The 22,780-nt window shown below is 45.0% G+C and overlaps 1 non-coding gene and 1 pseudogene across 1 annotated transcript; both read right to left on the bottom strand.

Moving 5' to 3' along the window:
* LOC138782622 (kinesin-like protein KIF3A) overlaps positions 1-22,780 on the bottom strand; it is a 182,739-nt pseudogene that overhangs the window by 128,268 nt on the left and 31,691 nt on the right.
* Positions 11,989-12,181, bottom strand: LOC138780467 (U2 spliceosomal RNA). Its single transcript, XR_011361326.1, has one exon. It is a non-coding gene; the product is annotated as a U2 spliceosomal RNA (small nuclear RNA).

The raw sequence follows: 22,780 nt of genomic DNA, 5'->3' as shown, positions 1-22,780 counted from the left end.
GTGTAGTAGTTGTCTAAAAACACAAGTTATACACTTTTATAGTAATTAACCCATTAAGGTCAAAGCCAATTTTTGTTTTTGCGCTTTTGCTTTTTCCACTTTATGTTTAAAAGGCCATAGCACTTGCATTTTTTCACTTAGAGACCCACATGAGCCCTTATTTTTTGCGATACCAATTGAACTTTGCAATGACTAACTTTATTTTTCCATAAAATATGCTGCGAAACCGGAAAAAAATAATTTGTGCTTTCAAATTGAAAAAAAAAAGGAATTTGTTTTAATTTCAGGGAGTTTTGTGTTTACGCCGTTCACCCAGGGGTAAAACTGACTTGTTATGCATGTTCCTCAAGTCGCTGTCGATACCTAGATTGCACATAGGTGACTTTTTGATAGCTTTTTATTACATTTTTTCTGGATTTGATGCGACTAAAAATGCACAATTTTGCACTTTGGAATTTTTTGGCGGTGACGCCGTTTACCGTGCGAGATCAGGAATGTGATAAATTAATAGTTCTGGCGATTACGCACGCGACGATACCAAATATGTTTATTTATTTATAAAATGGGAAAAGGGGGGTGATTTGGACTTTTATTAGGGGAGGGGGCTTTTTTATTAATAAAAACACTTTCACTTTTTTTTTTTACATTATCTAGAAGTCCCCCTGGGGGACTTCTATATACACAGCACTGTTCTCTCATAGAGATCAATGCTGTGTATATACACAGCAAAGATCAGTCACATCATTGATAGATTGCACTGGCCTGCTGCAGGCCATAGCAATCTAGAAGAAAGGATGCGATCGCGGGGGGGGGGGGGGGGAGATCCGACCCACTAGACACCAGGGAGATTATGTATAAAGCACTTCAATGCAGCTGTCATGTTTGACCTCTGCATTGAAGTGCTTAGTTAGGTGGTGCGGCAACGGGACCCGTGCCGGCTAATAGAGACGCTCTCCGGCTGCCAATCACAGGCGGGAGCAGCGCTGTTTAGAGCGGGGTCCCGGCGGGCCCCCTTTTTGAACTCCCCCCGCGTCACCATGACGTACCAGATACGTCATGGGACGCTAAGGGGTTAAACACTGGTTTAACATTAAACACCAAGATCAATTACAATGATCAATGTATATCTGTGGTCCAGCCACAATCTACAGCTACTGTAATATGGTCTTAAAGCATCAAGCAACACTGCAATAAATTATCTGAACAACTTGCCTCAGATTTTGCTGCCATTTACATGGTCCACACTTTCTTCAGTTTCTTGGTTTTACCCAGTGCCTCCTCCTTTAAGCTTGTGTATTTCTCCTCAATATCCAGCCGCTCTTGCTGTGCAAACACAAATATACCAAGAATAAATTGCAAAATTCCAAATAAATAAAAAGAGCTTTAAAGAGGACCCATAGCTAACCCAAAAAATGATATTCTAATAACAGGAGTGCACATCAGGTGATCGGCATGATAAACTCAGGGGATGTGTATTAGGCATACACACCCCTCAATGTAAAGCACCCATACCCCCAGACTGTATAATTATGCCCATCACCTAATAGTCACTCTCATTATTATAACTGCAGTATTCACAGTAACATCTAACATGTCGAAGATTCCCGATTACACCAGGTATCACTCCTGAGAACCACTGTAACCCAGAGATACACTGACCAGCAAGGACATCCGACTTGTTTACTCCATAGACTCTAATGAAGCAAATGAACTGAATCTGGAAAACTAGGGAGAGAAGTGCGCTCCCCTCAGGAGACCAAGCAGTAACTTTACAAAAAGGTCAAAATTTACTGCAAATAACAGTAACACTTTAAGTTATAGTGAAACTTTAAACCCATGTAGAAATTGTAGTGAAGAAAGTGTCAATCCAGCACTACAGTAGTCAATTAAAACTTGTAGCTTTACTGCATATGAAAGGTTAAAACTCTATGATGGAAGCAAAAAAAGAGTAGGACAACGCGTTTTGTCTGCATGTGCGCTTAATCAGGTCACCTTCTGCTCTATGATTTCTACATGTCTATAGGTCAGGTTTGCGAGTATGCTTTGTGACCTGTACAAAGGGAGAGAGTAGGTTCAACTCTTATCTATATACTGGTGTCACCTTTTACTGTAAGGGCCCTATTACACCAACAGATGTCTAACAGATTATCTGACAGATTTTTTCAGCCAAAGCCAGGAATGGACTATAACCAGGGAACAGGTGTTAAAGCAAAGACTCCTTTGCTCCTCTTTTCAAATCTATTCCTGGCTTTGGTTAATAAAAATCTGTCAGACTTCTGTTGGTGTACTAGGGCCCTAATTCTGCACACATCACTTCCTAGCAGTCACCTCTTTATCATCACAGACAGAACACAAAGTCTCAACGATTTAGGCTTAGTGGTCAGAATGAAAGTTGCATGATTTAACGATCATTTTCTATTTTCTGATGACAAATTCCTTTTATGTTATTAATTAAAATGCATAAACTCATGTGATGGCTACTGCTGTGACTTGATGAAGATGATGAAGATGAATAATGATAATGAAGATGATGATTAGTATTATTATTGTAGATGGTAACACTGTTCATTTCCCCATGGCCTCTATTGGGCAATAACTCCTAACCACAAACCTCCTTTTCTTCCAGCTCTCTTCGCAGCTTCTCCGCTCTCCTTCTTCGCTCTCCAAGCTCCTGATTTGATTCATCCAATAGTTTCTCCTGTTCCTCTGCCTTAGCCAACAAATCTACCCCTCCAACGATAACCTCTCTCTCCAGAGCGGATAGCTTCTCAAGGAGAGACTGATGTTCCTGTCTACAAGAAAAAGGCAATAAGAACATTACATTTATGACCTGTACACCTGTTCCCACATTAAGAATTTTGGAAAGTCAGAACAGCAGAATGCATATTTGATAGATTCCATCCCCTCCTCAGTTGATCTTGATGGACATGTGTCTTTTTTCAACCATGCTAACTACGAGTATGTGCAAACTGAGGAAATTTACGGAAAAACAGTCACGGAATCCGCCGATCGCGTTCAATCTTTGGAAAGATGGCGGAATCTGCCCACGCATAGAATGGAGTCTATGACACGGGCGGAGACATGTGCTCCCACCACAGTTAGCAACAAACGCCAATGACTGCAGAGCTTGCAAACATCAATGAGAAAACTACTGTACTGGACTCACACAGACCGAGTCCCCTCAATCAATTCTTATAATCAGAGACACCAGAATCTGAAATCTGATGGCAAAGATAAAAACAACTTTGGTTTAAAAATAAATAAATATCAAGGGAACTATAAAAAAAATTACTGATAGACTGCAAGTGATAAGCAATGACAAATAACTAAAGTGTTAGAACGAGAAGGATTCTTGGGAAATGAATAGTGTGCGTGCTTTTTTATTTTTATTTTTTGACATGATGAAAATTTGGTGCAGATTTTTGGCTGTGATACCAGTAAGCATGTGAATGGGATCTGCATACGCTGTGTGAAGAATGTGGTTCCTATACATAGTTTTTATATTTACTTCTGCCACAAACTGTTTCGTAGTATACAAAGAATTATAAAAAAAATCCCATTACTTTAGGGAGGAACAAGTATTGCTTAATAGTAAGAAAAGAAAAGCTATTGCAGAGCTCTATTACCCATATGGGTGACATGGCTGAGGCCTACTGATTCTGCATGGAGTTTAACCCCTTCACTGCTCAGCATCTTTTCATTTTTGCACATTGTTTTATCTCCTTATGTTTAAAAGTTCATAGCACTTGCATTTTTTCACCTCAAAACCCACACAAGTCCTTTTCGAGACACTAAGGGGGAGATTTATCAAAGGGTGTAAAATTAAGACTGGTGCAAACTACCCACAGCAACCAATCACAGCTCCTGTTTCCTTTCACCAGAGCTGGAAGCTGAGCCGTGATTGGCTGCTGTGGGCAGTTTGCAGCAGTCTAAATTTTTATATTTAGTGTTTTTTTCCGCATTTTATGGGACCAAAAATCTGCGATTTTGCACTTAGTCTTTTTTTATTTATAAACATATTCTTATTGACTTTTTGCAAATATAAAGTTTGTACAAACATGGACAATAACACCGTCCAATACAAAGAGAAAAATACAATTGAACATGTCCAGTTAGTTGTGTTTCCTGGTGAGACATTAACATGGGAATGATGGGACCCCTTCCTGCCCCTCAAACTTCTCCCCGTGAGGGAAAGAACAATTGTATAAATGCAACACAGGATCCAACACCAATCAGTTTCAGAATGTCTGTCTACAGGTCAGCTGACAGGGAGAAGTCTTAAAGAACCCAGTGTGTTTGCCACTACACGTTCTTATCTCTTGCGGCTGATAGTGAGATTATATAAGTGTTTGCCAATGAAGGAAAAACCGCTTCGCTCCCTGAGATTTATGAGTCTATCCCAAAGAGGAGTTTCAGTTGTGAAATTACCATGGGGATATCCGGGACTGCCTCTTCCAGCCAGACCTGGGACAGACATCTCAGGGCCACATGCAGTACTGTATGTATCATTTCTAGCAGGGGCGTAGCTAGGATTCATGGGGCCCCATAGCAAAAAACTGTTTGGGGCCCCATAAATCCTGTACACCCCCCCCCCCCCCCCCCCCGCCAAACACAGACATTGACGCACATATACACACACAGAGGCACCATTAACATATATACAGATATGCCACTGACATACACACATATATACGCTGTAATGTGATTACACTAGTGCTGATGTATACACCATGAGTAGACTGTACACTGGGAAATCATCTCAGTGTAATAAGAAATACTCAACCAGAAATAAAAGCAAATGCTGCAGATATTAATGGTGGGTTCTTTTATTAGAGCCCAGCATTAATAGAAGCTGCTGCAGAACATCTTTGGGAGCAAACACACTCATATACACCAGTGCTAGACATTGCTGACATACACACACACACACACACACACACACATATAGCCACAGATACATACACATACTGACCTATAAATATATACACAGATACATATATACACACACTGACATATAAATATATACACAGATACATATATACACAAACTGACATATACATATACCCACAGATACATATATACACTCACTAACACACATACACAGCACTTACAGCTCCCAGGCTTCCCCCTCCTCCTCCTGTAGTCCAGGCTGATCTTCACATAGGTATTGAGGACCTTTGGGTCATGTGACCCGAAGGTCCTTAATCCCTCTCCTGTGCCGTCTGCCAGGTCCTGCTCCTCTGTTCAGCCCACTCACCTGGCACTACAGTGAGGGGGCTGAACAGTGCAGTGGGGGTCCCTCTTCCTCTCTGGACCCCTGGGGGAGCGGGGTACCTACCATGAAGGCAGGGCAGGCTTCCTCGGGCCCCCTTCATGCAGGGGCCCCATAGCAGTCGCCTTCCCTGCCTTCACTGTAGCTACGCCACTGATTTCTAGGATTGAAACTACAGTATCCTCCTCATCCGGTGGCCTAAATTGATGAAAAAGGAAAACCTGCAGCGACTCTGGGACCCTGAACTTCCAATGATAATCCGAGACCACCTGATAATATGAGTGAGCACACTCCCTCACCCCATGCCATAGGTTTGTATGGGCTTGTTTACATTTCAGGCATTCAGTCCTCCTATTGGGAAGTCAGGAGAGGGGGAATGTTAAAGCCATAAAGCGTTGTATGGGTTTCCTTCCATCGTTCATTTATCATGTATATTCGTATTAGCTTACACCCCTTAAGTATAGGCTCCTGGATCAGGACATTATTTGTCCACCCTGCCCAGATCGGGAAAAGGGCTTTAGAATCTACTTTAACCCCTTAAAGGGAACCAATCACCGGAAAAACGCATATAGAGCTTTTGAAATGTGCTGTTAGAGCACACAGCACACTTGCCACACGTGTTTCCATAGCCTCCGTGCCTTCCCCGTGTAAGCCGCAAACTAACTTTATAAAACTGGCGCCCTGTATGCTAATTACCTGAGGTAGTCACCTGGGCGGTGTTCAGCTAGCAGGTAGTCACGGTCCCCTGGGCGTTCTACCGCTGTAATCACGCCCCTCTGGGCGTGATTCAAAAGGCCGAGTAGCTGTGACATTCTGATGGCGGACGCCGCCGCACATGCGCAGTGCAGCCGCTTCCATTCCGGCGGTACTGCGCCTGTGCAGAATAGCCTCGAATAGCCTGTTAGCCGGAGTTCAAGGCTATTCTGCACAGGCGCAGTCCAACCGGAATGGAAGCGGCTGCACTGCGCATGTGCGGCGGCGTCCGGCATCAGTACGTAAGCGCGCCGACGTTGGGCACGGCGCGCTCCCGAGTGACGCCACCAGTGGCGGATTAAATGTACTCTGGGCCCCGGGCTGTCCACCCAACCTGGGCCCCCCCCCCCCCCCCCCAGTCAATTCGCCCACATTATAATCTGCTACTGCGTCCGTCCCCCCCCCCACACTGTCCCCAATAAACACTGCCTGCCTCCCCTCCCTGCTGGCCCCAATAAACATAATGTTTGGTCCCTTGCTGCTACCCCCAGTAAGCATTGCCCACCCCACCTCCACTGCCCCCAATAAACATATCGCCTTCTCACCTGGTCCCCTGATGTTGCCCCCCCCAAGGTCACAGCAGCACAGAGGATGTCAGGAGAGGAGGGTGCTGATCTTATAGGAGAGGACCGAGCAGCACAGAGGATGTCAGGAGAGGAGGGTGTTGATCTATAGGGGAGGTTCCAGCAGCACAGAGGATGTCAGGAGAGGAGGGTGCTAATCCTATAGGAGATAGTCCCCCTTTATAGATGGTCTCCCTCTTTCCCCCTCTATAGATGGTCCCCCCTCTTTCCCCCCTCTTATAGATGGTCCCCCTCTTTCCCCCCTTATAGATGGTCCCCCTCTTTCCCCCCCTTATAGATGGTCCCCCTCTTTCCCCCTCTATAGATGGTCCCCCTCTTTCCCCCCTTATAGATGGTCCCCCTCTTTCCCCCTCTATAGATGGTCCCCCTCTTTCCCCCCTTATAGATGGTCCCCCTCTTCCCTCTTATAGCTGGTCCTCTTTCCCCCCCTTATAGCTGGTCCCCCTCTTTCCCCCCTTATAGCTGGTCCCCCTTTCCCCCCTTATAGCTGGTCCTCCTTTCCCCCCTTATAGATGGTCCCCCTCTTTCCCCCCTTATAGATGGTCCCCCTCTCCCCCCTTATGGATAATCCCCCTCTCCCCCCTCCCTTTATAGATGGTCCCCCTCTTTCCCCCCCTTTATAGCTGCCCCCCCCCCTTTATAGCTGCCCCCCCAGTGAGTAAATAACACAAAAATAACAAAATATAACTCACCTACCCTGCGTTCCCCCGTCGATCCTCTCTCCGGCTGCCTCCGTCTGATGCGTGGCTGCTGGGGGTGTCCGGTCCTCTCCCCGGCAACGCGCGCATCACACAGCTCCTAGTGCCGCCTGGGCCCTGACTTCCGGTACGTGCGCTCCCAGTACCGGAAGTCAGGGCCCCAGGCGGCACTAGGAGCTGTGTGATGCGCGCGCTGCCGGGGAGAGGACCGGACACCCCCGGCAGCCGCGCATCAGACGGAGGCAGCCGGAGACTCTTGTGACCGCAAGCGAAACAATGCTTGCGGTCACAAGAGTGCAGTGGCGAGGGGGCCTCCCGGGCGGCATTATAATGTGGGCGGCAAGGCATGGGCCCCCCCGGAGCCTCGGGCCCCGGGCGGCCGCCCAAACCGCCTACATTATAATCCGCCATTGGACGCCACAGCCACTCTGCCATTTGAATCACGCCCAGAGGGGCGTGATTACAGCGGAAGAACACCCAGGGGACCGTGACTACCTGCTAGCCGAACACCGCCCAGGTGACTACCTCAGGTAATTAGCATACAGGGCGCCAGTTTTATAAAGTTACTTTGCGGCTTACACGGGGAAGGCAAGGAGGCTATGGAAACACGTGTGGCAAGTGTGCTGTGTGCTCTAACAGCACATTTCAAAAGCTCTATATGCTTTTTTCCAGTGATTGGTTCCCTTTAATGACGCATGACGGGTATACCCGTCATGCGGCAGTTACGGGCAAACAAAGAGGGCTCCCGGTGTGAGTCCTCTCTGCAGCCCGCGGTCCCCAGTTGCTATGTGCAGCCAGGGACCGCGGGTCAAAGATGACAGCTGCATTTCAATAGTGTATGTGGCCCCTGTCCCTGGTGTCTAGTGAGGAATCTCACCCCCTTGATGCGATCGCGGAGGAGAGATCACTTGTATTGAGCCGGCCGGGGCTCAGCGTCGCTTCGCCGCTAATCCCGGCTCGGCAAACTATGTATGTGATCTGCAGCAGACTATTATAATAGAGCCATGATCTGATGGATCATTGCTCTATTATATACACAGCATTGATCTCAATGGGAGATCAGTGCTGTGTATATAGAAGTCCCCCAGGGGGGCTTCTAATTACTGTATGTGAAAATAAAAAAAGGAGTTTATTAATAAATTAAAAAAAAACCTCCCCTAATAAAAGTTTAAATCAACCCCCTTTTCCCATTTTATAAATAAATAAAATAAACAAACATGTTTGCTTTTATCGCATGCGTAATCGCCCGAACTATTAAATTATCATATTCCTGATCTCGCACGGTAAACAGCGTAAGCGCCAAAAAATCCCAAAGTGCAAAATTGCGCATTTTTGGTCGCATCAAATCCCCAAAAATTGTAATAAAAAGCGATCAAAAAGTTGCATTTGCGCAATCAAGGTACCTGTCAGGACTGGCCGCTAAGACAGACAAGATGGTAGTCACAGAGAGTGCACCCTAAACTAAGCCCCGCCCACTGTCCCTACCTACTTGCCGCAACCCGCCCTAAGATGGCGGCGGGCAACTTGAAGGCGGTCCCTGTACTGGCTAGGTGGGACACAAGGACAAGACAGACAAAACACAATAAAGAATAGTCAACAGTCCGGGTCACAACAATCGGGCAGCAAAAGTACAAAATCCCAATCCTGTAAGCAAAGTCAAAAAACAAGCAATATGGTCAATGGCAGGCAGGCAGCTATCAAGGATGGTCAGAACACAAGGCAGAAGGGGCAAAGTAAGAACAGACTATAGCAGAACCACAAGCAGGCAGAGACAAGCTCAATATCCGGCACTAGAATGAGCCTCAGCAAAACACTTATAGGGACCCAGGAGACAGTTCCTGCCCCCTAATGGACAAGGCTCCTGGTTCCAAACAGAATCACCTGCGGATCAGAACTGGCAGCAGTGTAACTCCTTCATAGCCAGAGCACACAGCAAACGGGTGGGGCTGAACACAATACTAGAAATAGGCCAGTGTTCAGACAGGGTTCAGGTTACTGCACAAACATACAAAAACACTGAATATCAGCGCCATCTCAGGCGCGCAGCACGAGCCAAGGGGCGCACGGAGTTCGGCACAGGCAAATTCATGACAGTACCAATAGAAAGAACACATCATGGCGCAAAAAATGACGCCTCCCAGCCCTATAGTTCAAAGGATAAAAGCGCTATAAGCCTGGGAATAGAGCGATTTTAAGGAACATATATTTGTTAACAATGGTTTGAATTTTTTACAGGCCATCAGATAATATAAAAGTTATACATGTTGCATATTGTTTTAATCGTAATGACTTGAGGAACATATATAAGTAGTCAGTTTTTCCATAGGACACACAGCGTAAAAATTAAGCCCCCCCAAAGAAACAGAATTGCCTTTTTTTTCAATTTCACTGTGCATATAATTTTTTTCTGGTTTCGCAGCATATTTTATGGAAAAATTCAGCCCGTCATTGCAAATTACAATTAGTGATGCAAAAAATAAGGGCTCATGTGGGTCTGTAGGTGTAAAAATGCAAGTGCTAGGGCCTTTTAAGCACAAGGAGGAAAAAACGAAAATGCAAAAACGAAAGTTAGCGCGGTCCTTAAGGGGTTAAGAAAGATATTATGAAATGCATTATAGAGGGTTAGAGATCGTTGCCTTAAGTGGTCCAGTCCCTACGACACCATCCAATGTGTGGTCTCGTGATTTCACCGCCAAGTGCCTTAATCTCGTGGAACAAATCGCGTGTAACTTATTTATACAGAGATAGTGAGCTGGGGGAAGATTCAACTTAGAGGAAATATCAACTGGAGAAAGCCACTTGGCAGGTTTTTGCACCTACACTGTTTTCTGTGTGAGATCAGGAATGCGAAGATGTAATAGTTTGGGCGTTTACACGCGTGGCGATATCGAATATGTTTTTTTTTTTTTTTTTAAATAAAATGGGAAAAGGGGGGTGATTTAAACTTTTATTATAGGATGGGAGTTTTTTTATTAATAGAAAAAAATATATACAGTGGTACCTTGGTTTAAGAGTAACTTGGTTTAAGAGCATTTTGGTTTAAGAGCTCACAGTTTTTTTAAAATTGTGGCTTGGTTTAAGAGCATTTCTTTGGTTTAAGAGCTCCCTCACCTTCCAAATCATAGCAGATCCAATTCAGGCTGGGGCTTGCATCAGGGGACAGGACTGTGGAGGTAATCTCTTTTTAGCTGTAACCCTTCTCTCCCCGGACAGAGAATGCTGCTATACTGTGCCCACATACAGTATGTCCTGCTCATTTCTTCATTCTCCCTACAGTCTCTGTCAGCCCTTATGTTTCCTATCCTCTCCATTACTGTACAGTAACTTATAATATCACATATTCTGCTGTTTCTGCATGTTTGTTTCATCTGTTCTACATGTAATTCAGAATAAAAAATATTTTTGGGGTGTGGAACCAGTTGTCTGCATTTCTATGATTTCTTACGGGAAAATTTGCTTTGGTTTAAGAGTGATTTGGATTACAAGCACGACTCTGAACAAATTATACTAGTAATCCAAGGCACCACTGGATATGGATATATATATATATATATATATATATATATATATATATATATATTTTTTTTTTACACTAACTTCAAGTCCCACTTGGGGACTGCTATTATAACTGCACTGATCTCTCAGAGATCGAAGCATTACATATGTCCTGCATTTTTCCATGAGGTCAGTGCTTGATTACTATGGACTGTTGGAGCCCATACTAATCAAGTGCCGAGCCGGGAACAGTGTCATTGCAGCGCAGAGCCCCTACCCGGCTGGAAGCAGGGATTGCTCCTCTGCGATTGCATGATGGGGTTGTGATCCCACCACAGATGGAGTTTTTAAGCCATTTGAATGCCATGGTCAGTTGTACAGCCGCATTTAAATGGTTAATTACCCTGCACAGACAATCAGATGTGCAAGCTAATAGCTGCAGTTACTGTATGTCAGCCAGGGAAGGCGCTGTACAGAAAGGGCTTGCATTGTGAGTCCTCTCTGTAAATCCCTTAAAATCATGATGACATCCCCGGACGTCAAAATGGGTTAAGGGGTTAAGAGGATGGAAACACCTGAAAACCTATGTACCCAGCAATGGGCTGATACAACCCTGAAAATATAGCTCTGCTTAAGGCTATGTTCACACTACGTAAAACTGCGGGTGTAGTTCTTGCCGTAGAACTACGCCCGTGGTTTTGCGGGGTGGAACATAACCTTACTTTCAATGTGATCCCGGCTGGAGCGTACACACGTCGTATACGCTCCGGCCAGGATCTATGCGGCGCCGCAAATAACTGACAGGTCAGTTCACACAGTGAAGCGAGCGGCTCCGGACACTTGCTTCACTGTGGGCTATGGGAAGCTCTGATGCGGGCGTGTGCTGACCCGCCCACATCAGAGCTCTGCGGCCGAACGGATCATCCGGCCGGTACTTAAGTACCGGCCGAGATGATCCGGCCGTTCCGTGACCCGGCCGGGGTCACGGAGCGGCCGATCTCTTACGTAGTGTAATCATAGCCTTAATAAGTACAACGTGGCTATTGTTTTACAACCCAACCACAAATAGGAAAAAATCATGTGCTTGTTACTTTTCTGGACACCGTCTACCTTTGCCAACTTCTCACAATTTCTGGCAGGAGGGTAGCAAAGGAGCAGTGTTGTTTCAATGTGTACAATGTGGGAGTTGTGTTGTGTCAATCCGTACAGTGTGTGAGCACATGGCATAAAACTGAAAAATTATTACTCTCAGGAGTAGCCTTTTAATTTACACACTGAGAAAACTAGTAACAGTGATTTCCATTCACAGATGGTAAAGTATATTAAACTGATAAGAACAGATACTACACTGGATCTTAGCCAAAAGGCCGAGAAGCGATAAGATGGTAAAGTCTATTCTGGGAGAGGGATTCGTGTGTGTAGGCCTAAATTTTCTTGTGCTACTATGATTGATGGCCTATCTTCAGCTGTGCGGTGCTTGCATTACACAGTGAATGGGGCCATAGGTAGTTCGCTCTGCTCACTGTAATGGTGGTGCCAAGTTACTGCACCTCAGCTCCTCTTCAAGTCAAGGGACGCTGAGGTGCGTAAATCTGCCCAGGCCACTATGCAGTACATACAGCCAACTGCTTGTAGCCCCGTTAACTGCGTAGTAGGGGCCAAACAGCTAACAAGCAGGGGTGCAGGGTGTCAGCACCCCGCTGGTCATTGATTTACTGCATAGCCCAAGGACAGGCCATTAATCATATTAGTCTGGAAAATCCCTTTAAAAGGAGAGATCCTGTTTGATGCTACCTACTGTACACAAAATAACTTTCCCAATATCCCAAGTAGCTGGAGAGATTCCTTCAAACTAAAGCAAATGCAGAAAAAAAAGCTGCTCACAATAACATATCGAGTTCCTGATTATACCTTTCAAAGGGCCTATACTGTACATGAAAAGAACTGGGATTGTTATGGGTTGCTAAGAGTACCTCCTTAACTTGGAATACTTCTATAAAAAAATTTAATTTAAGTTTTTTCCCCCTCTTCTCTCTCTTTGGGGGGTAGGGAATGGTAATATGATAAATTAGAAATTATGCCATGTGTATTTGTTGGTACTAAGGATGGTCCGAACCTGCCGAGGTTCGGGTTCGTATGAACCCGAATTCTCGGCCATCAGATTCCCGCTGTCTGGCTGCTCCGTGCAGCGGGTGGATACAGTGGGAGGACCGCCTGGAAAACCGGGATACAGCCTATGGCTATGGCTGTATCCCAGTTTTCCAGGCGGTCCTCCCACTGTATCCACCCTCTCCACGGAGCGAGCAGACAGTGGAAATCAATGCCGAGAGTTCAGGTTTATAGGAACCCGAACCTTGGCCGGTTCGGACCATCCCTAGTTGGTACAATAACTATATGAGTGTATATGTAGTTTTTATATTTTGTGATATCAAAATAAAATATTAAAGGGAAAAAAAACAAATACACATAAAAAAATTCTGGAAAATCTGTGTTGACAAACAGACTGGTGACAGGACAGCACTACATTATCTAGAGGACTTATTTGGCCTTAAGCAGATCCTTCTACCTTTTCTCCAACTCTGCTCTAGCTTTATTCCGTTCTTCTTCCTCCATGTCAAGTTTTGCCTCAAGCGCCTTCCTTTTCTTCATCAATCCGTGCCTGCATCTCTGCCATCTTATCTGGCGATACCTTCTTCTTGCCTATGTGTTTGATTGCCTATGTGTATGATTTCCTATCCACACTGCATTTTTTGTTGACATGACACACAGATTTATGAGCAAACTTCTACTAATCAAAGGACAAAACACCATCGTGTGTATCAAAATATGCTCAGAAACCCAATCTTGTATTGAAATGTACCCACTCAATAAAAAAAAGGTATATAATATTCTACCTTAGCAAGGATTAAAAAGATCAAATGTGACAATGACTTTTATGTAGGAAAGCATTCTTGGCGATATAGTAATCTTATTTCATCTTTCAAACCTTATTCCTTAAAAAAGAAGTTCGAGGTTAGGGGTAAATATTTCCGGCAGGGGGTGGTGGGGAGCATAATAAATAACGTATCCTTACCAGACCTCATGCCGGCGTTGTGGCGCATTACCAGGCTCCCGTAACCCCGCTGGATGTCATTTTTCTGCTTCGGGGTATGATGCGAATTAGCTAAAACATCCTAACCGGGTGGGATTTAGCCAAACAGTGACTGCATCAGTGTCGTCTTGCCTCAGTCACTGACTGGCTGAGTGGGGCATCAGTCAGCCGGGTCGGGATGTAGCAGGAAGGAAGATATGAGGAATGTCAGCGGGGGCCAGGAACGCGATGATGTGCTGCACGGGCACAAGTAAATAAATATACCTTCTTTACTATGTTCCCCCCACGTCCTGCCTGAAATGTCCTCCCCTCTCCCGGGACTTCTCCTTTAAAGTGTAACTAGCGACCTGCTTGCGCAGGATTAACCCTTCAGTGAGAGCACTAAAATTACCTTCTCACCACTTTTGAGATTACTGAGCCCCTTCCATGGTGCACAGCTATTTACATTTCTCTCCATTTTCAGGGCATGACCAAAGCTGGGCTGTTTGCCGGCCAGTAGTACACACTCAGGGCTTCCTTTCCCTTACTTCTCTGGTTAGTCACAGCACAGCCCATACTTCTGTTTTGCCACGGCATAATGCTTTTGAAAGTGCACTGAACAAGCTGGCACTAAACTGGGCTGATCATTTATACAGCATAGCAATTTAGTTGGCAAGTAGAAGCAGAAGGGGTTACTGATGCACTAGCTCTAAATGGTATTACGTGAGCGGCAATGAAAGAAACTGCAGCAGCACAGCAAGGAATGTCAAGGTGAGATTTGCTTTTCAACTCCCTTGTTCCCAAGTGACTACCCCTGTCCAAATTAAGTAAGCTGAGCGCTAGCGACGAAAACATGACACCAGGCAAAAAGACGGTATAACCTCCTGCACACTCACGCTTTTTTTGGTTTCACAAGAAATATATATAAGCTTTTAATGCAGGTGGGGTTTCAAGTAACAAGACACATACATGTCACACTCTCATAGGTCAGTCTATAGATGGTCAGTGGCTTCCTGTACTGCGCAGTCAGGCTGGCACAACTTGATGTTTACCATAAATTGTTTATAGATAAGTGTCTCTTCCTAGCTTTCTATTATGACTATGATGTAGGTTCATGGTGCTTTTCTCATGGGCGTGCTGCCAGCATTCCTCTACTTCTTCTAGAAGCAGTTACAAGGCCGAAGCCATTTTAAGGATTACAATGTTTTTACCCAAAGTAATAACCCCTTAATGGCCACCTTCACTGGAAGAGGTTACACTAAGCAGTGAACTGCTTGTGATGACATGGATCACAAGTTAAAGTGAGAGGGGAAGGGAGATACAATGCAGCACTTTAGACATACAGCGATAGGAACAAACACAACTGGATCATCTTAAGCAGTCAGATAGGCTCCCATTGCCGGTACATAGATCAGTAATGATTTCCTATCCACACTGCATTTTTCTACTCTGATGAGGCAACACGTGGCAGAAACAGACGTTGCCCAACCTGACAGATAGATATATTGAAGTAAAATACATGGTAAAAATCTTTGGCATTTCTACAACAGAATAAGCATGCTGCACATGCTTGATGATGAATATTCACATTTCCCCATGAACAATTCCTCACCCAGATGAGCTCTGCAGTTATACGTAGAAATATTAAGAAAAATGAGTTGTCAAAATGCAGATAAAAAACGACGGCAGAAAAAGTAAAAGGACAGCTATTAATTTCCTGCAGACATGACTAATCGAAAGTTCAACCAAAGGTTTTGGTTATTTCCAACACTAGTACATTATATGAACTTACCGATTACTATTTACATAGCGGAAATTAAGGATCTGTGCACATTGGTGTCAAGGCTTAGGTTTCTAAATAGATTAAAGTGGATGCATACCTGATTGACGTTAATGGGATCCACTTGGTTTCTGTCTCTTTTACATGTACAATAGATTTCCAGCTGTCAAAGCAAACAGAAATTTAAAGAGCACGTCCTGAGAAACCACATGACTTCATAGAAGACTACAATATAATTAAATACTTTCCCAGTGTGGTCTGTCTCCATGATGTGCTGTGACAGTCGGCGGATGGCTGGGTGGCTTACAAGCGGCTATACCCTAGTTTAGAAGAATAAATTCTGACAAAATCAGCTCCCCCCTCACAGTAGGAATCTCCCAGTGAAAAGGCAGACGCCAGATTGCGACTTCCCTCTGATAATGTGAAAACAAATCATGTATCCCTGTACCACTGAGGGGAATCATCTCATTTCCCATTTGAAAGTAAAAAAAAACCAAAAACTTATTATCCATGGAATAAGGGCCCTATTCCACCTGATCATTATCGTTCAAATTATCGTTAAATCGTTCAAATCTAAACGATAATCGTTTGGTTGAAATGCAGTTAACGATTAACGATCGAACGAGAAATCGTTGATCGCTTTATAAGACCTGGGCTTATTTTTATTGTTGCTCGTTCGCAAAACATCCGCAAATCGTTCGCATTGAATGAGACGTTCGGTCGTTCGCAGTAGATACGAACGCAATAGCAAAGAAAAAGCGAAGAAAAAAACGATCGCAAATACGATCATAACTAACGATTATCGTTCCATGGAAATAAGTGAACGTTTTCAGGTCTTTCGCAATAGCGGTCGTTTGAGATCGTTAATTGTTAACGATTATGCAAATGATAATCGTCCGGTGGAATAGGGCCCTTAGTGTCTGATTGGGAGGGTTTTGACCTCTGAGCCTCCCATGAGTGCTAGAATGGGGACCCAACTCTTCCTGCTGAATGGAGTGGTTGTGAATCAGCATGTGCTCCATTCATTCTCTATGAAACTGCCAGCTGAGTACAGTGTTCAGTTATCTCTGCAGCTTTATAGAAAATTAATAAAGTGTCTGGGAGTGCATGGCGACCCACCGCTTCAGCGGGGAGAGGCGGGACCCCATTCTCTGGAACCAGAAAAAGACCTTATGGTCAGAATGCGTACAGCAAACCACTTGTGTGAATAAACACCCTTTCTTCATTGCAATCAAGTGAGTGCCGGGATTGTGTTATTTTCTTTGTGGATTCAATGTTCCCTTGGCACCACGACCCTGCTGGAGTGCCGATCGTTGGTGTACATTCTCTGGAACCATTCAGAATCCAACCCTAAGGGCATGTGCACACTCCGGAATCTGGACAGATCACCTGCCGTAGATTTCGCCACTCGCCCCCACTCGCATCTCCGCCTGTGCCATAGACTCCATGGTCATAGAGTGGAGTCTATGGCACGGGCAGAGATGCGAGTGGGAGCGCACGGTTACGAGCAGCAGAATTCGCGGCAAGTTATCCATGTGATTTCCATGTGATTTCACTTGCATTTACATTATGGGTAAGGTGCAAGAAGAGCATGTCTTACAGTATATGATCTGATACATCATATTATATGAGGATAAGTAGGTATTAGTATATATAGAGCAGCGACACAGGTCTTTAGACTTCTTTATGCTATGGCTTTTTCTACAGTGGTATATGTGTATATATATATATATATATATATATTTATATATATAATGTCTTCAAATTTATGATATGCATGACTATAAAATGCTCTATGCAGAAGTTGTCAATATTTACATCTTTGATATACAAGCTAAATTTGTATGTCCATAACGCGAGTTACACGATACATTGCTGGAGTATTGTTTCCTAGTGATTTTATATATTTTATTATATGAAGTTTAATAAAGGTATTTGTTGATGGTATAGAATGGTTACGATCTGGATTTCTTTTCTATGTATAAATGGTTTAAATAGATCACCTTTGAAATATGATAGAAGGACTATATATTGATGTAGCATTTGCCTATACTCATTATTATAGTGCTTGAAAAGCACTATATTGTAATCCGTATTCTTCTTCTTCCGTTTCTTCTTCCAGCCATTCTTCTGCGCATAATACAGCCCGAACCGCTTTGCGCAACGACTCCTTTCAAACTGCGTTTCGAAGCCCTCGGTGGTGTGGCCGATCGGATTTGTTGTTTTTAAGAAATTTACGTTTAACCCCTAGACGACCCTGGACGTAGGGTTACGTCATGGAAGTCTGTCCCCAGACGACCCATGACGTAACCTTACGTCCTGGGTGTTTCTCCCGCTATGAAGCGCGCTCCGGAGCGGAGCGCGCTTCATAGCAGGTGGGGTCCGGCTGCAAACAGCAGCCGCTACCTCACCGGTAATGACACGCTGCAGCGATCGCGCTGCCGCGTGTCATTAACCCCTTAAACACAGCGACCGCGGCGTTTAAGTGTAAGTGACAGGGGGAGTCCCCTGTCACTTACCGATCGGGACCCCCGCAGTGTGACTGCGGGGGTCCCGATCGTTAAAACGGACTGCCGGAGGTCTCTCACCTGCCTCCATGCGGTCCGATCGGCGATCTGCTACACTGAGCCTGCACAGGCAGGCTCAATGAGCAGAGCGCCGATAACACTGATCAATGCTATGCCTATGGCATAGCAGTCATCAGTGTATAAATCAAAGTACTGTATGTACAAGTCTCCCAAAGGGACTTCAAAAGTGTAAAAAAAAAAAAAGTTCAAATCACTATTACACTACCCCAAAGCCCCTCCCCCAATAAAAGTCTAAATCACCCCCCTTTCCCATTATATAAATAAAAAATATAAAAATAAATAAATAGATAAACATATAATATACCGTAGCGTGCGTAATTGTCCGATCTATTAAAATATAACAAGCGTCATTGTGATCGGTTAGCGGCGTACACGAAAAGAGGGGAAAAAGTGCGCAGATTAACGATTTTATGTTACATTATATATTTAAAAAATCAATAAAAAGTGATCAAAACGTCCGATCTTCACAAATATGGTATTAATAAAAACTAGAGATCATGGCGGAAAAAATGACACCCCATACAGCCCCGTAGGTGAAAAAAGCGTCACAATAGGCCCATTTTATTAATATTTAATTGCCAAAAAAAAGGATTTCATTAAAAAATACATATATAACATTAGAGAATCTGTGTAACCTGCATTTGGTTGTGTTCGGGCTGACCTATAGAATAATAGTGTCATGTCGCTGTTACCATATAGTGCATTACGTAGACACAGGAACCCCCCAAACGTTACCATATTGCATTCTTATTTACGATTTCACCTATTTATATCTTCATAAATAATAAATTTGGAATTCCATCATACATGTTATGGTAAAATGAATGACGCCATTACACAGTACAACTATTCCTGTAAAAAACAAGCACTTACATGGCTTGTAGATAGAAAACTGAGAGTGCTAGAGCTCTTAGAAGGGGAGGAGGGAAAAAGGAAAACACTAAGATCAAAATTTGCGCGGTCCACTGGGTCATTTTGGGCCTGGTCCTCAAAGGGTTAAAGACCCCTAATTACCCATAGAAAATAATGGCCCATTGGAAATAACGGCCACACTCTAAACGCTAACAGCCAATCACAGCACATATGCAAATAGCTGAAATATAGCATCCAATAGAAATTCTAAGGTCTTGTCAGGCAATGTCTCACAACATCCACACAGTCACATGTCCACTATTGGCCAATAGAAGATGTAATATATAGAAAGTCCTTAACGATTTTGTCTCACTGACATGAGTAAGATTGTCATGGTAACCGAGCAATGATCTTTACCATTATAAGTACCCAAGTCGCTCTTAAAGGAACCCAAGTCGCTCTTGAAGGGACGGGAACCATGCCGCTCTTAAAGGGACCCAAGTCGCTCTTAAAAGGACCCAAGTCACTTTTAAAGGGACCCAGGTCGCTCTTAAAGGGACCCAGGTTGCTCTTAAAGGAACAGGACCCAAGTAGCTCTTAAAGGGTCGGGTTCCAAGTCGCTCTTAAAGGGACGGGACCCATGTCGCTCTTAAAGGGACCCAGGTCGCTCTTAAAGAGACCCAGGTCGCTCTTCAAGGGACCCATTCCGCTCTTAAAGTGACCCAAGTTGCTCTTAAAGTGATCCAAGTTGCTCTTAAAGGTACCCAGGTCGCTCTTAAAGGGACCCAAGTCCCTCTTAAAAGGACTCAAGTCGCTTTTAAAGGGACTCAAGTCTCTCTTAAAGGGACCCAGGTTGCTCTTAAAGGGACCCAGGTCGCTACTAAAGGGACCCAAGTCGCTCCTCTTTTTTTTTTTGTTCCAATATGTATCCCTGAGAGCTTTTTTAAGAAACTAACTTCCCTTCTGAATTTTTTGATTAGGGGCAGAAAAAAAGCTAGAATCAAATATATAACATGGACGCAACTGTGGGGAGAGGGAGGTCTCGCCTTTCCAGAATTCCAGCTCTACTTTCTGGCTGTGGGAGCTCGGGATCTGGTGATGTGGAGAACCTCCCCAGTGTCTTATGTTGGTCTATACACCAGGGTTTTGAAATCACTTAAGAAGATTAGCAGGGTCAGGGGAAGTTTCACGTATACCTCTATTTGGGGCAATAAAAATTTTGGAGAGTTTTTTAAGATAATAAACAAACAATTATGGTTAAAAGAGGGGATACCACCGCTCGAGTGTCGTTTCATCATGGCGGGCTAGCGGCAGGACGTAGCGCCGCACGCTGTGCCTCCCCACTCTTTCCCTTCCTCCCCCTGACTAGCTGGGTCCCCGTGGGTGGATGAGCGGATGTCGGCATGGTGGAGCGCGGCGCCCGGGAGTGTGGAGCTCCGGGAGTTGGGGGCTCCGCTCACCCTGGATGCCCGTTGTGGTGGCGGCGGGACAGCTGTAGGTGGCTTCCTTGGTTGCCATGGAGCTTCTGGCCACGGCGGCGTGGAGCGGACGCCTCCTGTGAGAGAGGGGATGCGGCTGTGGTGAGGTATCGGGCAGGCATGGAGCGGTGGGAGAGGAGAGCTGCAGTATGGCCGGAGAGGAGAGTGTCTCCCTAGCTGCAGGAGGTGTACGGGCGCAGTCTTCTCTCTGGGATACGGGCGCAGGACATGGGAGACTGATATTCTAGTTAACTCTGTGTTTCCCACCCCCCATGTGAGAGATGGGGGGAGAGGACATATCTTGGCATTTTTCTCCTAAAGCCCGTGCTCACCATCATGTAGGGGGTTATGGACATGTCGTTCTGTGCTCCTTTTAGTATACTCTAGCAACTATGGACATTCATTTTTTTTTTTGCTACCCTCTGTGTATGCCATTAGGTATGGGAACTATAAACATGCCAGGCAACGTTTTTCCAATCTTCTACTGTCCAATTTCGATGAGCTTGTGCAAATTGTAGCCTCAGTTTCCTGTTCTTAGCTAAAAGGAGTGGCACCCGGTGTGGTCTTCTGCTGCTGTAGCCCATCTGCCTCAAAGTTGGACGTACTGTGCGTTCAGAGATGCTCTTCTGCCTACCTTGGTTGTAACGGTTGGCTATTTGAGTCACTGTTGCCTTTCTATCAGCTCGAACCAGTCTGCCCATTCTCCTCTGACCTCTGGCATCAACAAGGCATTTCCGCCCACAGAACTGCCGCTCACTGGATGTTTTTTCTTTTTTGGACCATTCTCTGTAAACCCTAGAGATGGTTGTGCGTGAAAATCCCAGTAGATCAGCAGTTTCTAAAATACTCAGACCAGCCCTTCTGGCACCAACAACCATGCCACGTTCAAAGGCACTCAAATTATCTTTCTTCCCCATACTGATGCTCGGTATGAACTGCAGGAGATTGTCTTGACCATGTCTACATGCCTAAATGCACTGAGTTGCCGCCATGTGATTGGCTGATTAGAAATTAAGTGGTAACGTGCAGTTGGACAGGTGTACCTAATAAAGTGGTCGGTGAGTGTATATATATATATATACCAACACCCACGGGAGCTATGGACAGGGCTCTATGCTGTTACTTGTATATGTTATTATTTTTGGGAGTGATGGACTTCCCGCTCTATGTTGCTGAGTTTATAGTATTATACATGGGAGCTAAGGACATGCCGCTCTATGTTGCTGAGTTTATAGTATTACACATGGGAGCTAAGGACATGCCGCTCTATGTTGCTGAGTTTATATTATTACCCATGGGAGCTAAGGACATGCCGCTCTATATTGCTATAAGCTTATATTATCACCCCTGGGTGCTAGGGACATGCCGCTCTATGCTGCAATGAGTTTATATTATCACCTATGAGAGCTATGGACATGCCGCTCTATGCTGCTATGAGCAGTGGAGTAGCGACCGCGGTCGCCGCCGTGACCGGGCCGCTACCAAGGGGGGCCCGCGAGGCCCCCCCTTGCCACTGCACTGCCCGCCTCCCACTCCCTCTTGTTACCGCAAGCAATGTTTTGCTTGTGATCACAAGAGGCAGGCTGGGACGGGCCGGCTGTCTTGCGGCCCCCCGGGAGCTCTGTGTGCACCGGGGGGAACTACTTTCGGCGCAGGGAGCATCGTGGTGAAAAAAACCATGTCCCGCGAAGCTCCGCCCCCTCCGTGGGAAGCCCGCCAGCCGTGTGACTAGGGGGCTAGAGAAATCATTCAGGTAAGTATAGATTTTTTTGCTTTAAAGGGGATGATGGGGGGTGTAGTGGTATGATGAAGAAACAAGAGGATGATGGGGGAGTGTAGTGGTATGATAATGGAACAAGAGGATGATGGGGGGTGTAGTGGTATGATGAAGAAACAAGAAACGGAAGAGGATGTAGTGGTATGATAATGGAACAAGAGGATGATGGGGGGTGTAGTGGCATGATGACGATGGAACAAGAGGATGATGGGGATGTAGTGGTATGATGATGGAAAAAGAGGATGATGGGGGTGTAGTAGTATGATGATGATGGAACAAGAGGAGGATGGGGATGTAGTGGTATGATGATGATGGAACAAGAGGAGGATGAGGATGTAGTGGTATGATGATGGAACAAGAGGATAAAGAGGGGTGTAGTGGTATGATAAAGGAACAAGAGGAGGATGAGGGGTGTAGTGTTATGATGATGAAG

The sequence above is a fragment of the Dendropsophus ebraccatus genome, chromosome 1 (genome assembly GCF_027789765.1).
Source record: "Dendropsophus ebraccatus isolate aDenEbr1 chromosome 1, aDenEbr1.pat, whole genome shotgun sequence".
Lineage (NCBI taxonomy): Eukaryota > Metazoa > Chordata > Amphibia > Anura > Hylidae > Dendropsophus > Dendropsophus ebraccatus.
Note: the sequence above shows the minus strand (reverse complement) of the source record. Positions and strands in the feature narration are given on the sequence as shown.